Source organism: Cupressus sempervirens, chromosome 4, assembly GCF_028749045.1.
Source record: "Cupressus sempervirens isolate cs-2001-9-10 chromosome 4, ASM2874904v1, whole genome shotgun sequence".
NCBI classification, from domain to species: Eukaryota; Viridiplantae; Streptophyta; class Pinopsida; order Cupressales; family Cupressaceae; genus Cupressus; species Cupressus sempervirens.
Window position 1 is genome coordinate 489,483,916 of NC_143121.1, and position 9,613 is coordinate 489,493,528.

At 33.2% G+C, this 9,613-nt stretch overlaps 1 pseudogene; it reads right to left on the reverse strand.

Moving 5' to 3' along the window:
• Positions 1–2,158: 2,158 nt before the first annotated feature.
• LOC149562082 (protein HOTHEAD-like) lies at positions 2,159–8,812 on the reverse strand (annotated as a pseudogene).
• Positions 8,813–9,613: the final 801 nt, after the last annotated feature.

Sequence of the window (9,613 nt, forward strand, 5' to 3'; positions counted from 1 at the left end):
TGGAGAAGCTAATCATCATGAATAAAAACATTGGCTAAGCTTATTTTTATAATGGGCAACTCAAGGGAGGGGGAGCTCATTACCTAGATGTTCTTACTGCCTTGAGAAATAAGAGATAAAAAATAAATTCACTATTGAAATACTACTTCCATAAGAAATATTTGGTTCACTACCTCCAATTTCTAAAAACACACCTTCTTCTCACAACCCAACTTCACACTCTCACAAAAAATCATATAGTATATGATGGATCTTCTTCCCAATCATTTCATCATAAATCCATTGCAATCGTCATTATATCTATAGATATGAAAATACCAAGTCATCCAAAAAAAAATTATTTGAAATAGGTATAGATTAAATATTCCCATGTAATGGGGAAGATTGCATTGTGGATGACACCACATACACTGCGTCAACTAAACTGTACATTATCTATATAACATGCCAAAGCTCATGAATAAATAATATAGTTAAAAATCACATATCTTGAGCACATCAATATGACCCATTTACATGACATATTAAAAATCAAAGCATTAAAAGATCCAACACCAAACAAGCAGTACCATATCTCAAATAATAGTGAATTCTAGACCACAATCAAGAAAAAACATCACTGAAAACATCATCAAAAGGCATTATCTAGAGCACAAACCATCGAGAGAACTAGCCTCCAAATTAACAAATCCTAGAAACCACATGTGCAATATATCAAAAATCTTGAGCACAATACCAACCCAACAAAGCAATATGGTTCCATGAATGACAACATACAGAGAGCAATACCATCAATAATTATGCAATGCCATAAGCTTTGCAACAACAACAAAAAATAATAATAACCATACCAATCACTACAACAACAATAATATCAACAACAAATTTTACAAAAAACTCTACCTTTCCACAAATAGAACATTTATATGTGCAATCAATATGTGTTCATTCAATGGTTTCTCACTTTTCTTTACTTTGGATGCTTCATTAACACTATGTTTTGAATTTGTAGTAGAAAGGGGCAAGGACTTTAAAGTGCACATGTTTTGCAATTTTTGACATATAAGGATGCTACAAATAAACATTAGTCAAATAATTCAAAGACATTGTGACAAGAGTGATAGTTTGAAATGATGGTTGATAATTTTACTTTTCCCTTTTTACTCATATGTGATAATGACTTATTTATTGGGCATTGAGAAAATGCTTGAATGAATTTGTCATTTTTTCTTGAACTGACACTTACATTGGACTACCAAGCACCTAAGTAAAATAACTTTTTTTGTGTAAAGTAACAACAAGACTACAATGTGATTTCAAGACTTAAAGTGGATAGATTTTGTTTGTAGTTTACTAGATGCTAGGAGTGGAATCAAAGCATAGGTATAGCATAACTCACATATATATGATCCATGTTTGTAGCTACAATTTTGGATGTAGGGGAGCTCAAGGGTATAGTTAAGAGTTTCACTTCAATTTGACTAAAAAATAGCTTTGAGGTAGTCTCAACGAGATTTTGGAAACTTTACTATGACATGAGCATTCCCACTCTTGCATATTTCAAAAAACTTCAAGCTCGAGGAAAATGGTGAATTTGGTTCCTTTTTCCCTTTACTTCCTCACTTTTTTCAATGTTCTAAAGGAATAGAAAGTTTGCTTGAACGAAGTCAACTTTCTTAGAAAAGTTATTGGTTTGATGAAGATAGATAGACATAGTAGATGAAGGATTTGATCAATACTAGGTCAAAGAATGACACAAGAAACTAAAAAAGGAGAGTTTTGATTATTTTTAGTATGCATTATAATAAGCTATTAAGATGTTAGAAATTAATATGAAGGATTATATAAATAACTTAATTTGTATTGGTTTTTGTATTATATACAAATGAAAGTGACCTCAAAATTATAATTTACTAATAAAACAAATAAACAACATAATTAATTATCTCTCAATATTTTGATAAAAAGATATCACTCCATAAATTACAATAAATAATTATAAAAATATTATTTTATATATATATACACACTCTTTTCAATAAGAAAATAAACACTATCACTACAGTAGTAAGTGGCGCCTTACAACGGAGGAGAGTATTTATTACAATACCATGTGGTACCATTTAGTAACAAGACCTTTCAATGGATAAAGAAGAAGGTTTAGTTGTTTAAACTATACTCCTGCTGATGGGCCCAATCGTTCTCTGAGAATTCTGACTCCCATGTATCTGCACAATGACAAGAAGCAATGTATATTTAATCCTATACAAAGCATAAGCAGAAGATAATGAAGAGGAGTTTGAAGACAGAGAGACGACCTTCCAAGCATCATGACTGTAGCCTGAGGATTTGTTCCCGGAGAGAAGAGAAACGTGGAGCCATCTATGACTCGAGCACCATCTACTCCAACTATTTTATACTCCCCATCAACAACACTACCCACCTGACATCCTCCATGATAATGCCATATTGTTGTAACTGTTTCCCTACAGAACTGCTCTAATGATCCTCCCCACCCTTCACTAGGCTTCCTAGAAATCAGATTTACAGGAGTTTCAAAGCTTGAATTCATGATCTTGGTAAGACTCGTGGTGGGGGAGATGAACTTTTTCATTGGGTTGGACTGAATGATCTTCTGGATGGTCCTCATTCCCTTCACACACCTCTCTAGATCCTTCGGGTGATCATAGTAATTGAATTTCACAATCGGACTGTCTTCAGCATTGCTACTGTTATCCAATCTCAGATAACCTCTCGAAAGAGGTCCCTTCACCTTTTGTAGTATAATCCCATCCTTGTTCGATACACTCTGTTTAATTTCCACCACACATTACATCATTACCACAATCATAGTAATAATAAAATACATGGAAATGAGTATTGTGTAAATGTGTGTTTATTACCTTATCGGAGAATCTAAATCCACTGCATGTCTCTATATAGCTTCCAAACTTGGTGATACCCACTGCTTGAATGAGAGAGACTGACACAGGCGTTGCCAAGGGAATAGAGATGATATTCATGGGATTGTCAGCCATGCCTTTCGCAACGGCAGGCTGGTCCATCACCACTTTTATTCCCATGGACTTCAACTCCTCAGCAGGCCCAATCCCACTCAGCATTAGCAACTGTGGGCTTCCCAATGCTCCACCACATACTATCACCTCACTTTTACCATCTTTCAAATAGACTCGCCCCTCTCTTCCATCACCATCTGTGAAAACAACGCCTTTCACTTTAGGCTTCCTTTCCCCTGCAAGCAAGCAAACAAACACACATTTGTATACCAGGTGATTAACACTGACATTTCCTATCTTTTTTCTAAAGAATTCATTATATGTTTCATCTTCTCTTTTCTTCAATAAGACCAATATGATATAATTTACCAAAACCTTAGAATGTAGATACCTTTTGCATCAAAGAGAAGACGTTGAACTGTTGCATGGAGCAAAACTGTGAGTTTTGTTGGATTGGCGCGTTGAAGAAGAATATCAGCTGCTGTAGAGCGATATCCTGACTGATCAAAAGTTGTCCCACCAAATTTGGTGCCAGGGATGTGATGATATGTGAAGCCATTGTAAGGTGAAACGCCTGCTTCGATTAGACCTTTGGCCACCGCATTCTGCCACTCATTTGGGGGTGGGCGATGGGCCACTACACTTTCCACCCACCGATATGAAGCCTCCACCTCCCCTCCCTCCAATCCCATCGCCTTCACCTCACTTGAACTCGCCCGTGTGTAAAATCCTGCATTCAGACACGTGCCTCCCCCCAACACTCTAGCCCTTGCATTTATCACCTATGCATTCAAATTTATTTACGTCAGTAGTTGAACATGTTCTAATATTTCTCATAGCGGTTCTTTGTCTCGTTACTTTTTAGTAGTTGCTATTTTCAAAGTTATTAATGTCTATCATAAAATATTCCAACTAGATCAAAATGAAAAGTACTATTGATTTAGAGAGCAATAAAAGATTTGAACCATAAAAATAATTTGACTAACAAGATTAAATGTGCAATTATTGCAATATCTAGTTTTTGTTGCCTACTTACTGCGTCATGTCTAAATTCTTAATTACTACTACCTTTCTTCTCAATTACTGCCATAAAATGGTACTAATAACCGAACACACGATTAGACCACCTCGCATTGTACGAATTCTATAAAGAGCTCCGTAAATTTAGGTCTATCATAAAATATTCCAACTAGATCAAAATGAAAAGTACTCTTGATTTAAAGAGCAATAAAAGAGTTTAACTATAAAAATAATTTGACTAACAAGATTAAATGTGCAATTATTGCAATGTCTTGTTTTTGTTGCCTACTTACTATGTCATGTCTAAATTCTTAATTACTACTACCTTTCTTCTCAATTACTGCAATAAAATGGTACTAATAACTGATCACACGATCAGACCACCTCTTACTGTACGAATTCTATAAAGAGCTCCGTAAATTTAGGAAAACCGGAAGGTTGGCTTTAAGCTCTTCACTCACCTATGGAGGTTCACCGGAAAAGTCAGCAAATTCCGATGTACAAACTAAGAACTCTAGGTGCATGAAGTTAGCACGGGCAGCAATTGGGTTGTTTCTCCTACACAAATCTTTGAAGACTTCATAAAACCAATGGCTACCCAGGCAACTAGGGGAAACAACTTAATAGCCACCCATGCTAACTTCGCACACCTACAGTTCTTAATCCATATGTGAAGAGATTTAAGCTAACCTTTGGGCTTTCCTGCATTTTATGGAGCTCTCTGTAGAACTCTTCTCGTAGAGTGAGAGTAGTTTAAAAGTGCCATTTTAAAATGTTTGTCCAAAATCCACCACTAAAGACCCCCCAATAGCGGCTCACTCAAAAATAATTAGTTTTTATATAAATGGACCAATCAGCAACCAAAAATACTTAAAAATGAACAAAAGCCAAGAGCTATCAGTGTTCATGGCAATTTATTTTAAAACCAAGATTTTATTGCGCCATCATTGGAAAAGAAAAATAACGGCTAAGGTGACGGCATTACATTCAAGAGTGCTAGACCTCAAAATACATCAAGAAAAAATAAGAAGAAACCCAACTAAGTAATTACCCCATCTTCAGATGTAAAAACCTGGGTGGTCGAGCGATTTGAAGCATAGTCCTACAAATTCGCTTCAAAATTGTCAATATTCGATATGTTTTGGTTACCAAAGGGAGATCCACCTCTTTCCAGGAGGAGAACAGACATGTTCTGTGAGAGAGTGGCGGCAATACTACACCCGGCTGTTCCTCCTCCAACTACTATGTAATCGTACCCCGACTTCTTCCACTCCCCATTCTTTGCCTCCTTCACAAATGAATATTGCTCTCCACCTGAACAATATTTACTTTACTGTGTTGTTATTTTGTGAAATATAAATTATAGAGTATCATTTGAAACATGAATGATAAAAAAATTATATAATTAATTATAGGAAAAAGGTTCACATAATCATATAATCATAGACTCTAGGATATGATCTTGAACATCAAAAATGTCTCTCTAGATCTGGAATATTGCTGATAAAACTATGATGATAATCTTTTATATGATCATTCTGACAATACTTAAGTTGTTTACCTTGTGCAGAGATGCAGAGAAAGGCATGGAGGCCATGGAGGAGACATATGAGGAGCTTGCGCCTGAGTTGAAGGCCAGCCATATGAAGATAATCCCCACTTACAAAACAGCTTGTCGATGTTTTTTCCACCTTGGCAAAGAAATGGGCCTCCTTAAATAATCTGAAAATATAATGCTGAATTTATGATGTTTACCGACCAGAGGGGTTGATATGTTTTAAGACTTCGATATCAGTACTGAGTTGGAATTTTACGATAACTCGTGTGGATTCATGAGTGGATCTTTGTTCTTGTGGACATTATTCATTTGGTAAGATTTTTTCGAAGTGTGCAGTTTTCTTTTATGTGAATTGAAAATCGGTTGGAACTTATAAATAATGTGGACAAGTTTATATAAATTGTATTGATTAGTTCCTGCCATATTATTGCTTTCATTCAATTCAATTTTTCAATTTTTCAATTCAATTGATCAATCATTTCCTAAATTCAAATATATAAAAAAATGTCAAATGTTTATATTTTTTCTAATTTTTCATTATTTTCTAATTCACATTTTTCAGTCATGCTATTGGATCATACTATTTTTGGTACAGAGAAAATTCAATTTTCTTCAACAAAAATATAAATATTTTTTAACTCTATCATATGCATTAATTACAACTTTATCTTTTTCACATTTGTGACAAGTTGATTAGATTTTCAACAAAATAATCATTTTTATCTTCCGCCTCAAAAATGAATGTCTAATTAATATTAATTATCACCATCTATGTTTATTACCAAGTTCAAATATAGAATTAAATTTTTTATATTTCTTATTTTAAATATATTTATTAGTTTTATATTGATGTTTAATTTTGTCAATTGTAAAATGCCATTTCTTTAAGTTTACACTATGTTTTACTATCTACTATTTTACAATCTTGCTCTTATTTTTTAATACCATTTTACAAATTGTAAAACTAGTACTACCCCTCAAACGTACTAGATATTTTGGTAGTTTGAATTAAGTAGTCAACAATTTATTTTTTAAATTAAATATATCAACTTATAATTGAATTAGTAGAAATGAGTAATTCATATAATATAATTTCTATTGTTATTTATATATTTTTTAAAAGAATATAATTATTAATATTTTTCAAATTCCCTTCTATCATTCTACATTTACTTGTCATTATAATAACATATCATTCTCTCTTTTAGCTCTCTCTTTGTATCTTTCCTTTCTATCTATAAATCTCTATTTTCCTTCATTTCCAATTATTGGCAGGAACTTTGATGCATTGCATCTCTTGTTGTTATAGTGTACACTTTCCTTTTTAAAGAAAGGGGGAAGATTGTTTTGTTTTCAAAATAAATAAAGATAATTAATTATAGGTGAGATGGAAATATTTTTTATTATAGTTTTTTCTTATAATTGATCTTGTTATACATATAGTAGTATGATAGTCAACTTGTTTAGTTGTGGAAATAAACATTACATCGGATAGAGAGATATGAGCAACACAAGGAATAGAGAGTTTATGAATTCATCCTATATGAAATCTAACAAAAAACCATCAATTATTTTTTTTTAAGGGATGTGGAAACAAGTTAAGGCTCGTTGTTCAATGAGTACATCCATGGATTGACTTTATATGCATTAAAAATTGGTTGAAACTTATAAATGGGTTAATAGTTATTTGCTACATCACATTTATTCTTATATCATCTAATTTTGTAGTTAAAGAAAGGGTTTGGACTAAAAATTAATAATCATACCAAATATGGAAATTTAATGTGCAAGGTTTTAAGTATTTGTTTTCATCATAATTGGTCTTGTAATAAGTATAGTAGTTTGCTGGTCATTTTCTTTAGTTTTTGAAATAAATATCACATTGGATAGTAAGAGCTATGAACAATACAAGGAGTAGAGAGTTTATGAATTCATAGCATATGAGATCTCTGATATTAGGTGTACATTCATTCAATTACATTTTGTATAATAATTTTGGTTTGGATCTAACAAACAACCATTAATTTAAAATGAGGAACATGAAAACAAGTTAAAACTAGTTGATGCATAAGTACATCTATAGATTGAATTTATTATGTGTGTATCTTATTTATGAATCTTTTCTCAATGTATATTAAAATTCTTCTACTTTTATTTATAATATTTTATTTAGTAAGGTTTATTTAAGTGAGCAATTTATTTCCATGTAAAGCTAAAAAAAGGTTCACACTTATAAATAAGTGCATAATTACTTTCTACATCACATCGAGTATTATTTCACCTACTTTAATTTTTAAGGAAGTTTTTAGAATATGGACCAATTTTTTTTTCAAAATATAAGAGATTATTAATTATAGTAAAGGAGAAAAGTGAACGTACACCATTTTGTTTTTATTTATTTGTTTGTTACAGTATATATCTTTTCATGAATATAGGAGTTTTTGATGGTCAATTTGATCAATTGTCGATATACATAATTTTGATTAAAAAAACCAAATGTATAATGTTATTTATTTATTTGTGTGTTATATTGTTGATCTTGTCATAAATATAGTAGTTTGATGGTCAATTTGATCAATTTTTGAAATAAATGATTTTAACATAAAGCTTATTATTCATTGGCTTACTTCCACTTGTAATGGTCTTAGTAATCACTCACATGTATTAAAACTTATTGCTTTGTCTTCCTAGTTCAAGTCTTTCTTCCTACTTTCTCAAGACACCAAATTCAAAAGATTTGGTTATGCATCCACTTACATCCTAAATAATTTGACTTGAATAATAATATTGTATTGAAATCTAAGGCTTGAGTTACTAGTTTATAGTGATGAATCATACTTCTTATGAAAAAAACACATTACATTAAACCTTGTAATCTAGGAGGATCTTCTAATATTAGTTTTTAAAAAGGTGCTAATTCTAGATTGTAGTGAAGTAGATACAAGATGGTGAGAAAAAACTAGTCATGCACTAGGGCATACGTGCCCTTGCCTGATCTGCGACGAGGTTTTGCGCTCTTGGGGTGAGCTTATCTTCTGCTATCAGGGGTCATTCTTCTACTAACTTGGGTAGGCGTTGTTGGTATGGGTGGCCTGGTCTTCTTCCGGCCGGTGGGTGGTGTTTCTTTTTGTAGAACAAACATTACCTTTGCTGCATCCTCGGTGGGGGGCTTATGGTCGTTTGAGTTTGTGGGGATTTTGCCCTGTCCTTCCCTCATTTTTGGCTAAGTCCTAGTTTAGTGGTGAATGGGGGATTGAGGTATATCCTCCTCCCAGCCTTCCATCGGTAATATGGAGATGGGTGAGCTGTCTTCCTTGTTGCATGCCAATAAGAAGGATCTGAATGGTAAACCCTAATTAGGGGAAGGCAAATCCTCTCCAAAAGGGATGTTTCAATTAAAGAAAGTTAATGGATGTTTGTAGAGAGCCAAGGATCGACCAAATTTGGTTATTCAACCTAAACAAGTTTCAGAGGATGTTGAATACTAGAGCAATCATGCTCTTATTTGTAAATTTTTGTGTCTTCACCTTTCCTTGCTTGTGTTGGAATCATGGGCTCATCAGGTGTGGAACCCATAAGGAGATATCAAGATTTTGTTAGCCGTTAATAACTATTTTATGGTTATCTTTTCAAGCATGACGAACATGATTAAGGCTTTTGAAGGAGGCCCTTATTTCTTTAATCAGGTGGGGCTCTTCATCAAGCCCTAGCACATGGGCTTTAACTCTAATGAGGAAATCCCCTCACAAGTTTTGGTGTGGGTTTGCTTGTTGAGGCTTCCTTTGAAATTCTGGAGGGAAGATATTCTTCACTCAATCTCACTGCTTCTTGAAAAACCTATGGGTTCGACTACATAGACTCAAGATCGTAAGGTAATTTCTTTTTCTCGTATTTGTGTAGAAGTTGATTTAAATAATCCATTGCTAGATTCTATGGAGATTTGCATGGGATCATCTTCTTGGATCCAACAGTTGGATAATGAGACCCTACCATTTAGATGCAAAATTTGCCATGAATA